This window comes from Sarcophilus harrisii, chromosome 1 (assembly GCF_902635505.1).
Source record: "Sarcophilus harrisii chromosome 1, mSarHar1.11, whole genome shotgun sequence".
Classification (NCBI taxonomy): Eukaryota; Metazoa; Chordata; class Mammalia; order Dasyuromorphia; family Dasyuridae; genus Sarcophilus; species Sarcophilus harrisii.
Window position 1 is genome coordinate 478,905,614 of NC_045426.1, and position 18,393 is coordinate 478,924,006.

Sequence of the window (18,393 nt, forward strand, 5' to 3'; positions counted from 1 at the left end):
TCCATTGTCATGTTGCTTTGAATATAATAGTTGCTTAATAAGTATTTGTGGAATGAAGTTAAATTTAAAGAGGTATTATCACCTTTCCATCTGTGGTATGATCATTTTTAAAGTGATATACAAAATGGCAATTTTATTGCCCTCAATTTATATAAACATTAAAACAGTTACTTTCTGATTTTGCTTGAAAAGACAATTCTGGGATTATTTTACCTGATGACAGTACTTGGCTGGAATTTCAGTTTTAAAATCTCTATTCATTTGCACTTTTCTAAATTTAATGTCATCTTGCACTTCCTCCTATTTCCATAACCTATTCAGATTCACTTAATTTATTTTTGTATTTTCTGTGGCAGCTGCTCTGTATGTCATTCTAATTTAGTATCATTTTCAAATTTCTTCATTTCTTTTAGAATGTAATAATGATGTTGAAGATGACCTGATCTAATATCCCTCTGGCATGATCTCTACACTTCCATCAAACTATGTACAATGTCAATTTGTACAACTTGCTGTTTTTCATTGTTTCAGCCAGCTTTTATCAGTATGATACTCTTCATAGGCAAGCTAATTTAAATGAGTTTCTCAAGTAGCTTGTCATGAGATCATGTACAAAATGATACCAGAAGAGGCCAAGTACATAGTTTATGATGTGGTGCTTTCATCCCCTAATTTGATCATTTCCATAGAAAATGTATCAAAAGCTCTTGGCATGATTTTTTAAAATAATAAATTCCTAATGCTTATTATTCTTGATTTTCTTATTCTCTAGATAGCTACACATTTTTTACACTATTTGTCCCATTTTCTTAAGCACTGATTTGTCTCATTGAATACTTTAAACATTATTTTTGACTTCTGGTAGTTTTCTAATAAAAATCAAAGAATAATAATTGCTGAGGAGAAGTGGGACATTTGGTTTTCTAGGGTAATTTAGCTATTTCCATGTGTCATGCTGATAAATGAAATTTGATTTGAATTTAAATTTTCATATTCATTCAGTGGATAGAATTGCCCATTTAAAAAAAAATAGGAAGTTAATTGATTGTCCTGGTGTTAATTTATAAGCTGTCTGCCCATCTGACAATAAAGATAAATGGAAATGGTTCTTCCATTTCCTTAAAATATTTTAAAAGGTATTCCACAAGATTCAGTTTTGATTTTTTTTTAATTTAAACAAGAGAGAGCACTTGTAGAGAACTACGTTTTCCCTCCCCCTTTACGAAAGATTTTTATTAGATTGCAAGCCAGTAGTGGAATGAGAAGCTGCTCTAGGCACAACCCTTGAAAGTGAAATATAGTAATGTGAAACTAATGTCTCAAATTAAGTCCTCTCAATTTATAACTTGCAATGCTAGTTAGAGAGCAAAGATACATACAGTTTTGGTCTTATGGCTTTTTATTTTATTTTGGTGTTTTCTGGCTCATTTTTCTTAGAAATTTGAAAAGCTTCAATTAAAATAACTTGAAAGAAGCAATGCTGAAGGATCATTCAGTTATTTGATTAGTGCAAACTCTGGATTCTGTCCCTTCCCTTTAGAATTTGAAGACCTCTGGAGAGAAGAAACAACCTTGAGTGTAGGTCATATTATACAGAGAGTTAATCTTTCAGGTTTTATTAAATTGTACCTTAGTTACTCAGATGAAGCAGAGACTTTTCTTGTTTAACAACATGTGTTTTATATTAATTGAGGAGATACCATTCTTGGAGAGACCATTTTGAAGACTTTGATGAATCAAAACCTGATATACTCTGGAGACTTCATGCTAAGAGCTAGAGATTCCTTCCTTTATATTAGAGTAGAAAAATCAGGACAGCTGTTATCCTGCCCCAGGAAAAATCTGAGTAAAGGAATTTCAGAAATAGCCATTGTGGGAAAACTCAGGATTCCTCTCAGAAAATCTATTATCATTTAAAGCTTAGATGAAAGATGAAATTGATTAGCTGTGTGAAGGAAATTCATAATAAGCTACTTAGAGATTAAGATTAATTATTACCATGGAAAGAAGAATGACAGAAATGAAGTTTAAGTGGTGTAACATGTCTTGAAATAGATTACTTATTTTTTACCTTGTAAATAATGAAAATCTAAATTAAGTTTATTAACAGTGTCAGAGGTAATTTTTTGACTACTTGGTTAGTTTGGTCACCAATTGGAAAGTTTTTTGGGAAGATATCTATGAAACTTGATATAGGTAGATAAGATGTTGGCTGACCAGAAGTATTTCATTAATGACTTACAGTGGAAACAAACAGGAGGAAGCAAGAATGATGTTGAGCCTAGGACAAGATAACAGGAAGACCCAAGCCCCCAAAAAAGATAGGGCATGGTACATAGTTAATAAACATTTATTACTTTACATATTAGTCATGCACTGATGGGGATATATAAGCAAAAAAACAAAAAAAAATCAATCCCAGCTCTCAAGGAATTTTAATAATCTAATGGGGTAAATAAGCAAAGAAACATGTATAAACAATCTATATACAGGAAATAATTAAAAGAAGGAAGAAACTAGTTGTAAGAAACAATGGGAAGAGTTTCTTGTAGAAAAGAAGATTTTAGCTGGAACTTAAAGGAAGTCAAGGAAGACAGTAGGTGGAGATGAGAAAGGAGAATATTTCAGACATGGAGGACAGCCAGAGGAAATTCCCAGAACCAAGAGATGGGATGTCTTGTTCATGAAACAGCAAGGAGGCTAGTGTTACTGGACTGAAAAATATTTTTTTGGGGGGTGATAAGATGTTAGGAGATTACAAAGGTAGGAGGAAGCTATGTTTCAAAGGGCTTTGAATGCCAAACAGTATATTTTTTTTTACTTTGGAGGCTCTAGAGTTTTTTGAGTCAGGAATGGATGGGTTACATAACAAGACCTGTGCCTTAAAAATTAATTTGGTGGCTGAATGGAGGATGGCTTGGAGTAGAATATAAATTGTAATATATTTACATTTATACATGTTGTTCCCTACTGCAAAATTTTAATTTACAAGTGAAGCCTATATCATATGTAAAGTTGATTATGGCAGAAAGTACTTGAGTGATTTGAAATGAGGAAGAGAGTAGAAGAGGCAAGCAGATCTACCTGTAGGATATTGCAATAATTAAAAGTGCATGAAAATGGTGGTAGTATCCAGGAGAGAAGGAAGTGTATTTGAGGGTTGCTATAAAAGTGAAATTGACTTTGACAACAGATTGGACATGGTGGATAAGAGATAATGAGGAGTCAAGGATGACAATTAGGGTTGCTAACCTGAGGGTTTGAGAGGATACAGTTCTCTCTACACTAATAAGAAAGTTAAAAGGAGCAGAATGGTTTATCAAATTCAAGATGTCTGAAAGGCACTTGAAGATATGAGATTGGAGGTCAGCAGAAAGATTGGATCAGGAAAAAGAAATTTAAGAATCATCAGCATAGAAATAGTAATTAAATCCATTAAATCTGTTGGGACAGCAGTGGATGGTACTCGGTTTGAAGACAGAAAGACGAGTTCAAATCTAATCCAGGTATGTACTAGCTGAATGACCCTAGATAAATCACTTAAATTCTGTTTGACTTAGTTTCATCATCTGTCAAGTGAGGATGATAATAATAGCACCTATTTCTCAGGAGTTTTGTGAAGGTCAAATGAAATAATATTTCTAAAGTCCAGTGCTTACTACATAGTAGACTCCATAGAAATGTTTGTAATGGTCATTATGATTACTATTGTGCTTTATATTCTCAAATGAAATAGTATACTGAGAGAAGAAAAACTAGACCATCACCTTTTGGGACACCTACATAATTTCATTTACAATCCAGCAAAGGACACTGAGTGAAAGAAGTCTGATAGAAGGAGAATCAGGAAGGAGTGATATTCTGAAAATCTAGAGAGAAGAGAGTATTGAGGAGAAGAGGGTGACAAACAATATGAGAAGTCAAGAAAAGTGATGATTGAGGAAAAACATTGGATTTGGGAATTTAGAGAGTAACTTTGGAGAGATTCATTTGGGGAGGATTATGAAGATGGAAGCTGGATTGCAAGGGGGTGAAAAGAGAGACAGTAGAGGAGTCAATTGTAGAAAGTCTTTTCAAGTAGGCAGGAAAAATAGGACATGATAATGATTAGGGATGAGGGATCAAGTGAAGTTTTTGAGGATGTTGAAGTCTTTATTATTTTTTTTTTTTGTATTTTTATTGTAGGAAAGGAAGGTGCCAAAAAAAAAAAAATTAAAAAAGAGAGAGAGATTGAAGAAAAGTGATAATGTGAGGAAGACAGAGGGAGCCATCTGTTGAAAGAGATGGGATAGAATGGAATTTCTTGAAAAGATAGCAGAATTAGCCTTGGTAAGGATTAAGACCCCTTTATCATGTGAGACAATATTGAAAGAAAGATTACGGCAGAAAGTACTTGAGTGATTTGAAATGAGGAAGAGAGTAGAAGAGGTAGATCACACTGAATGGCTTTATTTTCTCTGTAAAATATGAGACAAAATTGATGAGATTAGGGGGAATCTTGGGAAGCTTGAGGAATGAAGACAATGATGAGCCACTGTGGAAGATTGAAAAGAAAACTGATAAGGGAGGCATAGTGAGATTGCCTAGCAGCCATGAGGCTGAGATTATGTAACATAAATTTGTGATGTACTCAATCAGAACAGTTACATGATTTTTTCCACTTTTGTTCAGCAGCATATTTGAAAGAATGAAGGTGGTGAATGTTGAGAACCATCCAAGGCTAAGACATGGCAGGGTAAAATTGGTGACATAATGGCTAAGGATTCAAAAGAAAACATGTAGGGTTGAATTGGTTAACCAAACTTTCAAGATAAGGAAAAGAGGATAGAATGGTAAGTGAGGAAGAGATGGTCTGGGAGAGAACTAAGGGGACATGTAATTAGAGGTCCACAATTAGTGTGGATGAAGAGTATGGTTAAGTATTAGAAGGTAGGGGAAGAAAGGGAAAGCCAGCAGATTAGGGTGAGATAATGGAACTTTGGAACTTTGGAATTCTTGAACATGGATGTAGAGTATTAGTGAGTGATGGCAAGATTAGGGTATTACCTACTTTGTGTATACTTGAGGTGGAGTGGAAGAATAGGTTTTGGGAAGTGAGATGGTAGAAGAACTGGATGATTAAAATATCCAAAAGAGTGTTAATAAGCATGTAGAAGTCACCTAATATAAATGAAGGAGCTTGGGAGAAGAGAGCAATTGTGAGGTTAGCTAAACCACCTATGTTAGAGCAGAATGCTGATAACTCTAATGTTCTTTTTGCTTGGAATGCTCTTCCTTTTCACTTATTTCTTTTTCTTTTTTTACTTTACTTCAAGACCTTGATCAGATGCCTTATATTTTCCCAATTTGCTTTTTTTTTTTTTAAAGAATGTTACTTGTTTACATAAATTCTTTATTTTGCATTATCAATCAATTATGCTTCCTATAACATTTCCAACTGAATTAATTTCAATAAATGATATAAATGACCTGTTATGTGATAAATACTATGCTAAGTATTAAGAATACAAAGAGAAAAACAGAATAATCCCTTCCCTTAAGGAGCTAATTTCCTACTGTATGGGAGTGGGGAGCAAGGCAGAATTATTCAGCTCTTATTTATCCTTTATTTATCTTTACCAAGGAGGTTAATCTTTGGATTAAAAAAGGATAGTATAAAAAAAGAGTTATAGGGAATTGAAATCCAAGATAAGTAGAAAGATAGTAAGAAAATACCAATTAAATTATTGGTGAGGTGATGGCATGGCACTACCTATATTAATACATTTAGTACTATACCATTTCAGTTATTGAAAGGGCTATTTTATAAAATGGGAGAATATAATAACCAACATCATGTAGATGAGAAATGGTCTGGAGTCTCAAGGAAACAAGGAAAATAAATGAGTAAAAGTGCAAAAGAAAAGATTAAAGCATCCATTACTAAATTTTAAACTATTTTACCAAATCAGTAAAAGCATCAATAGAAGAAAAATAGTAGAGATAGAAAATATATCAAATATCAATAACAATCTAATACCCAAACATATAAGAAATTGATTCAAATTTTTTTTAACATCAAGAGATATACTAGGCACTTAAATTATTATTGGCTGTTTGAATGATGAGGTTTTACAAGATGTTCCTTTGTTCAAATGACCTTATGATTTTTGTATCAATTTTCAGACTATTATAGAGCTATATGGAAAAGATCTTTAACCATTTAGAAGAATTTTTCCTAACCATTCACCCAAGAAAATAGCAGGCACTTATATGTGTAACATATAGAGTATATGTATTGATTTATATTTATGTTTGCTTGCATATACTTGTGTATATATATATATATATATATATACACACACACAAAGATACACATTTATATACATGAACTATCTGTAGATATGCATATATTTATATATTTTATATATATATTATGTATACATACATAATATACACATATTATGTATATATGAAACTTTTAATTGCATAATATATGCATATATAATAAATGCATAATAAGTTGAGCCCATATTTAGGTATGAGCAGGAAATTTGGCTGGCATGTTTTCAGAAATTTGCAAAGTTCCTTTAATAATCCCCAATTTTCCCTGAAGCAAAACACCCCTTTTTAATACTAGTTTAATACCTGTGTTGTTGTATGTCTCTAAGTTGTGGAGTACAGTAACCTTTAAGGGAATAAGAATAAGTATCACATAGAGGGCAATGAAGATGTGATGGATGTGTCTGAGTATACTGCAAAACATATGGAAGGTAAAGGAAGCAAGCATTTATTAAGTCATTATGTGCCACCTGCTGTGATAAATGCTATACAAATATTAGCTCATTTAAGCTTCACAACAGCCCTGTGAAATAGATAGGTGTTATTAATATACCTGTTTTACAGATAGGGAAGCTGAATGTGAGAGGTTAAGTGGTTTGCCTGATGTCACACAGCTAGTAGTGTCTGAGACCTGATATAAATTCAGGTTTCCTGACTCCAGACCAGTATTCTTTGTGTGTGTGTGTGTGTGTGTGTGTGTGTGTGTGTGTGTATGTGAGACAGAGAGAGAGGGGGAGAGAGAGCGAGAGAGAAAGAGAGACTTAGAAAAAAGTTGGAATAAAGGATTTCCTCTGGGAAATATGAGAATGCAAAAGGAGATGAACTAGTTATAAGGCAAGGCTAAGGTAGATAACTCAAGTATTTGCACTAGTATTGTTTTAGTATCAGAAGAAAAAGAAGTCCCACAGTATATTAAATGGTCCCCCTGTGATGAATCTGTGGGAGTCCCTGTACAAGAAGTAAATCGGATGGGCAGGCATGGCTGAGTTGTAATCTGCCTCAATGGGTGGAATATTCAAATCAATAAAAATGCAGATATTTTTAATTATTCGAGAATAAGAAAAAAAATCCCTGATATTTAGAATTATCTTGAAATAGAAAAGTCTAGTTTGATTGTATGTTGTATATTTTTATTCTTCTCAATTTTTCCATCTAGTTTTGTCCTTTTTTTTTTTTTTAACCTTTGTTCTGCTAAGTTGTTGGTCTGAGTGTTATAAACAGTTGATTCAGAAATGACTCCTATTGATAACCAATCATTTCCTTTCATGACAAAGTCAATTTCATTTTTCATAATAATGTTTGGTACATAGCATGTCCAGGGTGTTTTAATTTTTCTTGAAAAAATAAGAGAATTTATTTCTTAAATTTGAACCATATTTTCCAAAACATTTTTACTTAAAGTCACCAAGACTCAGATATCTACAATAGTGTTGAACATATCATGTTCATCATACATTTTCTTTCCTTCTCCTTCCCTTTCTTCCTCTACTCTGTCTCTGCCTCTCTCCCTCTTCTTTTTTCTTCTCTATGTTTCCTTCCTTCTCTGCAAAAGATATTGACACATATATTCATTTTCTTCAGGGTGGTTGTTTTTGCTAATGGTCACTGTAAAGTGAGATGCTCCAGTTTCCAATGTAATGATATTTCTTTTTGCCTTTGGCTACAATGAAACCAGCCATGCTTATTCCTAGACTTGTCTCTTTGAAAATAACTTTAAAGTCATCTTTTCATTCATTTGCAACTTGTTCAGTTTAATTCAATGCATTACTACTTAATCCATTAATTAAATGATTACTGTATATAAGACATTCTATTAAACACTGGAAATACAAAGATAAAAGCAAAACTAGTGCGCATTCTAAGTAGCTTACATTCTATTGGATGTGTGTGTGTGTGTGTGTGTATAAAATGCCACTAACACTACCCCTCCTCTCAGCCACACATACATGTTTGATTTTATTCACAGCAAGAATGACAAGAATTATCTTGTTCCCTATTCTGATTTCTTTTTTTTTTCTTCTTTTTCTTATTGCTCTTGTTAGGATTTCCAATACAATCTTGAATAATATAGTGACAGTGACTATCCTTAGATTTCATACCTGATTTTACTGGGAAGCCTTTTTGTTTATCCCCATTACAAATAATGCTTGCTGATGATTTTAGATGTATGCATTTAAAAAAAATCAATTGTAAGGAAAAATCCATTTATATTTACAGTTCGAATTATTTTTTTAAAAATAGAAATGAGTGTCAATATTAATATGGATCATTTTCTCACAGAGTATATTTAATTATTAATTATTGAACAGAGATCTCATACTTAGAGCACCAACATTTCATTACTATTTATAGAAAACTGTGTGATTTTCAGAATCATTTGTCTCCTTTCCCACCACTTTTCTAGCTTCCTTTTAGAAATAGAGATCAGATAAGAAGGTGGGTCCATTTTGTTTTTTTCTTTGTGTCATGAGCTGCCTTGGTCAAAAAATTCACTTTTTGTTGTCAGATATATTGATGATGATCCTCTCTGTTCTCTGCCCAATCCCTGAATAGTTAAGGTCAGTGGCCCTCTTGTCCAACTCACACTGAAAAGTAATACTATCCATCAGAATCATCTATTATCTGCTTAAAGCTTTCCAACAAAGAACAGTCTATCACTTTTTAAGGCAGCCCTTTCAATTTTTAAACAGTCTAATTGTTAGGGCATTTTCCCTTACATCAAATCTAAATTTGTCCCTTTGTAACTTCCTCCTACTGTCCTTGGTTCTAGCAGAACAAATCTTAATTCTTTTTCACTTATGCTTTACAGATACTTGAAAACAAGTCTCCTATTTCCTTTGAGATTTCTACTCTACAAAATGAATATCCTCAATTTCTTCTATTAATCTTCTTAAGATATGAATTTAAAACCCTTCAATTTATCAGTCCTTTTTTTTCATTTCTAACTTTTTTATCGATACATTTTGTTTTCACATAATATTCATTTATAAATGCATTTCTTTTCCCTTTCCTACAAGTATTCCTTTGTCCCCCCAAAAAAAATTAACAGGAAAAAACCCAAGAAAATTAAATTATCATACTCATAATTTTTCGCCCTCTCACCTGTCACAATAGTGATATTAAATAAGAAATCTGTCATCTGTTTCTATTTATTTTACTCTGAACAGTTCATATAAGGATTTCCATGTTTTTTTGAAATCTCTTTTACCATATTTTTAATAGCACCATAGTATTCTATTATATTTATATATCATAATTTATTTAGTATTGTGCATTGATGGGCACTCCCTTAGTTTCCAGTTTTATTTTTTATTTTTTTATTTTTGGGGTTTTTTTGGCCAATACCACAACCACCACAACCAAGCTGCTTGAAACAGCTTTTGAATATCTAGGACTTTTTCCCTCTACCTTTGGTCTCTTTGGGGCACAGGTGTAGTAGTAGTGATATATATATATATATATATATATATATATATATATATATATATATATATATAACATTGTCCTACAGTTGTGGTCTAATAAGGGTGCAAAATAAAGCAACTACAACTTCTTTATTGCTGGAAGCAATGTCTCAATTGAATCCAAGATTGCATTAGTTATTTTGGCTTTCAGATAATCCTTGTAATTCATATTGTTCAGATCTCTTTTTTTTTTTTTTTTATTCAGACAAATTGATATCTAATCAGCCTTTTGTTTGTCAATCTGATTAAAAAAATTCAAGAGTTTACATTTATTTCTATTGAATTTCAGTTCCAACTAATATTTATTCTGTCAGGATCTTTTTGGATCCTTTCATCTATGTTTTTTAGCTTTCCTTTCCAACCTTATATCATTTTTAAAATTGAGCATGCATTTATGCAAGCTACTGAAAAAATATTATATATTAGTTAGTATAGTCTGTTTTTTGTAATATAAGCTTAGTCTATCACTGGGACTACACAACATTTTTCTCACTTGGTATATTCTAAAAGTGCTTGTTTCTCCTTGATATATCCTTCCATAACAGGGTCATGCCCATTATGAGCAATAGTGCTAAGACTTTTTTTTCCACAGTCAGTAATATATTTACATTTACAAGTGAAACCTTTATCATATGTAAAAATAGCTTTAGCCATACTTGTTATGACCAATGTCCCCTGCTTTTACATTCTTTTTTGATGTTCACAGGTACTAACATAGATTCAGTTGCTGTGACTAATTAGGGGAATGAAACTACTATTGATCTCCTCAACCTTTCCTACTTTACTCATAAGCATTCTCAATGGGAAAGATGAAACAACACTTACCCATTTTACCCCCTACCTTTTCTGCTCCTCTGGAGCACTAGAATAGCATTTTTCTTTAAATGTTACTGAAGGTCTTTTCTAAACATTTTCCCTGAGAGCCCTCTGCCTTAGTAGGTACCCCTTGTTATGGAATGTTTAGAGGGAGAATTCCATTGACAATTTTGAGAAGAATTACTATCTTTGAAGAGGAGCATGGAGGGAAGGAAAGGGTAAAAGCAGTTAGTTGGCTAAATGGATAGAACAATAAACTTGGAATCAGAAAAATCTGACTAGGAATTTGAACATTTACTAGCTATTTGAACCAGGGTAAATCAGCTGGCTTCTGTCTTCTTCAGTTTCTGTAAAATGGGGATGATAATAATAATACCTAACTTTCAGCATATTGTAAGAATTAAATGGGATATTATATGTAAAATATTTTGTAAACCTTAAAACAATATACAGTATTAACTATCATTATTGTTCCTGGTAGTTCCAGTTGCAATTCCATTAGAAATCATGTCACTGGGGAGATTTATTTTACTTTACTAGTTCAAAATTTCTGTGATTTCATTGAAGTGTCAGTACTTTCTCCATCAACAGAGATATTTGGTAATCTTTATTCCTTAATCAAGATAGACCACAGAGTTCTGAAGTTCACATACCTAATATACTTTAGCTATACTATACATCTTCTGCTAAAGTCCTGCTACAAAGATAACATAGGATGGTGATGACCTAGTTTTTTAAAGACTTTCAGGGGAGAATAAGCTTTGGGATGTTCTAACAAAATATGTACAAAATATGAGTGCAAAGCAACATAGCTAAAGTCAAAGGTGAAATCTGATCACCAATCAATAAATTCCTTGTCACAATAAGCAATGACCTTTTGGTATAATTTCAAATAATTCCGTAATAATTAAACCATTTTATATGTAAATTGATTATATTTGAGGACTTGTTTTCTCATAATCTCTGCAATAATTGTTATTCCTCCTCCCATTTAATTTTTTTGTCATTTTTGTCAATCTGAATAGGTGTAATATGGAGAGTCAGAGGGTTTGAAATCATTTCTGCTCTTTATAATATTTTTTTTTATTTTAAATTGAATGTGTCACTCAACATTAATGATATGTCAAATACTCTCCATGGTTCTTTCTATTTTCTGTTTGGTCACTTGAACCATCTAAAACTATGGTGTCCCATGCTTTATAGCCACATAGCATTTTGGAGAGAATATTAGTTTTTAAGGAGAAATGGTCTTCTGTGGCAGTAAGTAGTTTAGGATAAATCAGTACCCTGTTATATTTTTTAATAGTGATCTAGAATGATTTTCTTTCTCATATGAGGTAATAATATGGGAAAGAGTGATGGAAATGAATCAGGAGAGTTTTTGATTCAAATCTTACCTCTGACATTTCATAGTAGTGTTATCATGGGTAAGAAGAGACTTTTTTTTTTTTCAGTTTAAGGAAGATAAAAATATTGTAGTACCTTACAAGTTTGTTTGAAGGGTCAAATAGGATAAAGGATTGTGTAAATGTTAATAGTTGTCATATATAAACTGCAAATTACACCATTAAGTAATTGTTTTCCATAGTTATTTAGTGTGCCCTCCATGTCCTTTGTCTACGTTATATCAATACCTATGTAAATACATTAGGTATCCTTCAATGCCTGAGTCCCTTCCCTATAAAGATTTTCCCAACTCTTCCCAGTAACATTTTAATGGTTCTCATTCATGACTACATTCAAGTGATACTTGTTTTTCATGCAACTGATTTTACTTATATTTTGCCTCCTAGTCTTTATTTCATATGTCCCTTCTCCCAATAAAATTGCAAGCTCTTGAAGATACCCTTTATCATATGCTTGTTTTAAATTCTCCAAGGTATAAAAAATATAGTTGATGTTTAATAAATATTTCTTAAAATTCACTTATTCTCAGGAGTAGAATTAATGTAGTATGAATCATATTTTGCTGAGCTAAACAGAATTTTAAAAATTAACAAGATGATTTTCCTATGGTAAATTTGGAAAACTAGGTTTTGCTAATAGGATTTATTGTAATAAATTTGAGGCTCAAAAGCCCTCTTGAATATGAAAATTTAAAATTATTTACATATTTTTAAAAATTCTAGCCTTTCTGCTGCCCAATAACAAAAATTCATATTGTTGATTCCTATATTAAGTAAAAATGTAGCAAGGGACCTTTGAAATAATTCACATTATGAAAGTTGGTTTGAGTTACTTTTAATTCTTTTTTTTTTTTTTTTTGCCTCAAGTAATTACCAGAATTGGAAAGGATAACCTTATTATTCATATGAATGCTGAATGATTTATGAGAGAAGCATCTTTATTCATAAGAATATACAGGAGTGCAGAAAACTCCCCTTATAGTTTTAATTTGATTTGTATGAGGAAGCTGTAAGTTAATTTTCTTGAAGATGGGCTTGCCATTTTCATGAAACCATGAAATGTAACATTTAATGCATCTTAATTCTAGCCTATTGGGTGAAATACAGAAATGAACTAAGGGACACACACAAAAAAGATTATGATTCAAAGGGGGATATTTGAAAGAGAGCTAATTGAAATTATTGTAGATCTGTGCAGTAGCTAAGTGATGTTCAAAAATGATTTGTCTTTTTCTTGATTTTAATCTGTACTATTTCACATGGATGCTAGGTTTTGTCCAGAAACGAGCTTTTTAAGAGATTGACCATTTTTTTCTGAATGTTTCTAGAACAGTTAGTTGAAAGAAACAGCCAAATTTTCCTGTGAAGTTCTTTTAAGTGTCAAAATGGGATTCATTTCCACCTTTTGTCATACTATTAGGGCTGAGTTTTATTGCAAAATCTAATAAAATTGTTATTTAATTTGTGATTTAGTTGGGTAAAGAGACATTATCAATACTTACTAAGAGCTCTTTTCACTATTGTTGCCTTTCTTCTAAATAGAAACAGTTTCACCAGAATTATGAAGGTAGAAGCTGAATTACAAGGAATAGTCAGAAACTCAGTCAACAAATATTTATTATATGCTTACTATTTTATTTGCAAGGTACTGCGCTAATCTCAATGGGGATGAGACAAAACCAGTCCTTGACCTGAAGGAGTAAACATTCTAAGGAAGAAGGCAACATACAGAGTAAACTAGAAGTACAAACTTCTCTTTTTATATTAAATGACACTATTAATTTTGACTCTACATAAAGAATTCTGAAAGAAAAGAGGACCTAACTACTTCAAGATTTTTTTAAGTTCAAAAACTAGTTGAGAATAATATTGCTTATCATTGTCAGATATATGAGGGGAAAAAAAAAGAGTATTGTCCAGCTATCTCTTGATACCTTCATATAAAAAAAAAAAGTGCAGAAAACTACAGTGTTAAAGGCTAAATAAATGTCATAGGTGGGGAAGAGGCAACATCTATGTTAATTTTATTGTACAATACAATACATACTTTATTATTAACTTCCCTTTTCATTTCACAATTCTGTTTATTATCATGGACCAGTATTTAATATGTCAGCATTTTAGTACATTTTATGACTTGTGTAAAGGTATTCTTTTGTCTATGTCTTTGTTATATTGCCTAATTGAAGTGGATAGTTGGAGGCAAATTCTAAATATTTAGAAATCATCTCTTATTGAGATCTCTAGAATTATTCATTTATGAAAAGTGAAAAACTATAATATATGAGGGAATTTACATTCATTAGATGGGAAGGTGAGAAGTGGGAAAGACTTCTTTCCCACAGAAAGTGGGATTTGATTTGACACCTAATGCCAAAAGGCATAGGTAAAGAGGGAGAGCAAGATAGAATAACTATTTTAAAACAAACAAACAAAAACAAAAAACCAAAAACAAAACAGTAGGGATTAGGGAGGGGGGGAACAACAAAAAAAGGGCTTTGGTCACTGGATTAAATAGAGAAGATATAGAAAAGACTAGAAGAGTAGAAAAAAGCTAGGTTATAAAGCTTAAAAAGCCAATCAGGTCCTGAATGATGGGTGTGGTGGGCAGAGAGAAACTGAAGAACTGATAAAAATTATTCCCTGAGGTAGGCAGAAAGAAAGTTCTGATAATTGAGCTCAGTTTAGTTCCCTAGCCCTACCCTCAGGAGGTAATCCAGTTAGAAATCCAAGTTACTGAAGTCCCTGAGGCTAAATTTTCCCTATAAAATAATTTGATTTGTTAATTTGGGTATTTAATTATTTTTAGCTATTCATTTTATTTTAAATTTTCAAATTTGTTGTGATTTGAATATATTAGTTCATCAAAAAATATGTTAACTTCTTTGGCATTTTAAAATCAATTTTCTGTTGCTCTTTTCCCAAACAAAATGAAACAAACAACAAATAAACAAGAAAAGAAAATTGATTTTTATTTTTGAGTTTCTTTTCTAAGGTTATCAATGATTTATTTTCTACTCTCTTTTAAAATTTCAAGCTCAGTTTCTTTTTCTATTTTGTTTATATAATTTATATAATTTTTCATTTTCTTTTTGGACTTGCTTTATCTGGATCCCCAAATTTTTGGTTCATTATTTTCATCATCATTTTTCATCATCTTTAATATCCATTTCTATTGCAGAAGATACAATGAAAGGCTAAAACAATGCTTTGTTTTAAGGAGTTCACATTCTAATGGAGGAAATATTATGCAAACAACTATGTATATAAAAGATACACATTAAGTAATTTGGAGGTAATTTCAAAAGGAAGGCATCAGCAGTGAGAGGGATAAGAAAGAATCATCTCTTTCTCAGTTAGTATTGAGGTGAATATAGAAAGGAGCCAGGGAAACTAGGTGACAAAAAGGATAGAATTTTAGGCATGGGGGGAGGTCTATAAAATAACTAGTGAAAATATCTAGTGAAAATGCCTAGAAGCAGAAGATGGAGTGTAATGTGAGAAATAGTAAGGAAACTAATCGTATTGGATGGTAGAGTACATTGAAGCGAGTAAAATGTAAGAACATGGAAGTAGGAAGGAAGGTTCTGAATGACTAAAGAAAAAAGAGCATTTCATATTTGATGCTGAAGGTAATATAGATCCAATAGAGTTTATAGAAGAGTGGGTGATGTAGTGAGATTTGAACTTTAGGAAAATCAGTCTGTAATGCAGTTGGTCAATAACATTTATTGGGCATCTCCATGTAGATTATTAGCAGCAAAGCATTCTGATCTTGTATTGGTCTGATCAGCCACAGTTGGGCACACTGTAACTCAACTCTTAACACAGTGATGTCATTTTGGTCCTCTTAGAGAAAGAAGGACAACAATCAACCAACCAGACATCTTTTATATGTCAGCCACGTTCCTGGTGCTGAGAACACAAATATGAAAAAGACAGTTCCTTCCCTCAAAGAGCATGCATTCTAATTGGAGAAGACATCTATGCATATATGCACCATTTAGTAAATATGCCTTTAATATTTTTTCATTTTCTATAATGACTTTAAACTTTTAGCTTTATCACTTTTACTGTGGCCTTATCTGAGTTGATGATGTAACTCCTGCTTCTTTAGATTCACCTCAAGCAAAATGAATTTTATTCTGTCCCCTTTGCTTTAATTTTTTTTTTTTGTAGCAGCATACAACAAATTGTTGACTTTGCTTTATTAATTTCTTTAAAAATTTTTTTCTTGGATAATTTAATCCATTTATATTCATGCTTATAGTTGTCAACTTTGCATAAATATATGCAAAATATGCCTGTATTTCTGCTTTCATCTATGTTTCTATTTATATATTTTTTCTGTGTTCCTTAACTTGTTCTCCACCTCCTCTTTTTAATGTCAGCACTTCATCTCTCTCTTTTGTTTTGCTTACACTATTCCTAATCCAGTTTCCACTCTTCTGTCTTTCTATTACTGTGCCCAATCCCAGATTCCTTGAGTTTACATTTTTTTGTTATTCTTTGTCTTTTGTTTTACTGTTTTCTTATTCCGTTTAGAAGAGATACCTAAGCTTCTCTGTTCCTTATCACTGAAGAGTTCTATTGGATTGATAGCAATTTGTAATGTCCCTTTCTCTTATCATTATTTTTATTATTATTTCATGGATTTTCTAGAATTTATTTTCCATGAAATCATTAAAGTGCAATGGGAATTGTTCTGTAATTCTAATCTTGGGACAGTAGAAAGAGCCTAAATCTGCTATTTTCTATTTCTATCATAGCTTTTAATATCAAGCCACTCTCTTTTTGAACTTATAAATACTTCTTCACATGTACTTTCTTCAGTATTTGGTCTTATTGCCATTTTGTTTTTCCATATTGATTTTATTATGATTTTATTCAGTTAAATGAATAACAGTATTTTGAATGGTGGTGATTAATTCTGTATTGTAATTTTTTTGCCACATTCTACTTATGCATAAGTATTGAATAATTTATTTTTAGTCCTTTCAGTTATCATGATTTAATAATTGTCCTTATATTATGTATTTTAGATACATTAATTAAATATTAAATGGATTTTATTATTAAAAGTGGAGTTTCTTTGTCATGTTTTATTTATCATTATTGCTAGTTAATAGAATACATATAATTTTGGGGGGGCTGTTCTTTTATCCTGCAAATTTGCTGAACTCACTTATTGTCTCCATATAAGTTTTTGTTGAAACTAAAATTATACATAAATGCGTGCATGAACACACACACACACTTTATCTATAAAAGTAATATTTGACTTCACTTCCAATGCTGTTTAATAACTTTTCCTTGTTTTGTTATTGTTGAGATTTCCAATATTAAATCAAAATGTTGAAAGCACTCATTTTTTCAAAATTGTACATGTGAAAAAAAATAAGATTGTATATATGTTTAGAGATAATGCTTCTTAAATCTCTATATTATTTATTATGTTAGTTCTTAACATTTGTAGAGTTCCAAGGAAAAAATATTCTTTTCTCATCTTTTTTAGTCTGTATTAAATTATTTAAAGATTCTTCCCTCATTATTGATATAATAATTTTTGACAGTCTCTTTTTTATACATTTTATTACATCAATAGTATTTGTGGCATAATATAATGCATGATTGAATTTAATTAGCTAATATTTTATTTAAACTTTTCATATCTATTATATTTATTAGGGAAATAATTTCATTTTTAATGTTAACTTTATTAGTTAAGATCTACAGTATATTTGGCTCATAAAAGGTAATAGATTGTATATAATTTTTCTCATATTATAAAGAATCGGTAGTGTATTTATTTTTATAATGTTTGAAATAAATCTGTTGAAAATCTATCTGGGACAGGAGGGCTTTTTAAAAGGGAGATTCTTTAATGAGTTGTCTTATTATTTTTTTAAATATTGCTTTATTGACTTTTGTCAATAAATGTTGGGCAATTTATGTATTTAACCTTTTTTTTCTCTTTCCTTTAAGGCCCCTAATTTTTTTTAAAAGAAATATATGTGTGTGTGTGTGTGTGTGTGTGTGTGTGTGTGTGTATTCATATGTATATACTAAAAAATACTTAAACATTTTCTTGATTTTTTTTTTTGTTCTGATTTTTCTTTGTGGTTTTGTTGATTTCTATTTGCACGCTCCTTAAAAAAATAATTTTGTTAATTATTATGTTTTAGTGACCTATTCAGCAATTTTTAGATTTAGTTCAATTATCCTTTAATTTTATTTTTTTTGTTTTTAATTTTTTTCTTTCATTTTACTTTTCTTTTTATATTTTTTTCTGTTTCTCTTGCTTAAGTTAATTTTTGTTCTTTTTCCCCTTTTAATATTGTATAAAATAATGCCTTCCTCATATAAATTTGTACCTAAAAACAGAT

The 18,393-nt window shown here is 31.2% G+C and overlaps 1 protein-coding gene and 1 long non-coding RNA gene across 3 annotated transcripts in view; one reads left to right on the top strand and one right to left on the bottom strand.

Annotated features, from left to right (window-relative positions):
* The window catches only part of LOC116420590, a 60,230-nt gene that overhangs the window by 32,198 nt on the left and 9,639 nt on the right, over positions 1-18,393 (bottom strand). Inside the window, exon 3 of one of the 2 annotated variants that reach the window (XR_004230957.1) lies at positions 7,710-7,864. The exons of the other annotated variant lie outside the window; for it this stretch is intronic. This is a non-coding gene — a long non-coding RNA (uncharacterized LOC116420590). Of the gene's footprint in view, positions 1-7,709; positions 7,865-18,393 lie in introns of those variants that run through there. 2 annotated transcript variants of the gene reach the window in all.
* The window catches only part of CCDC178 (coiled-coil domain containing 178), a 610,238-nt gene that overhangs the window by 12,537 nt on the left and 579,308 nt on the right, over positions 1-18,393 (top strand). The window lies entirely within an intron of this gene.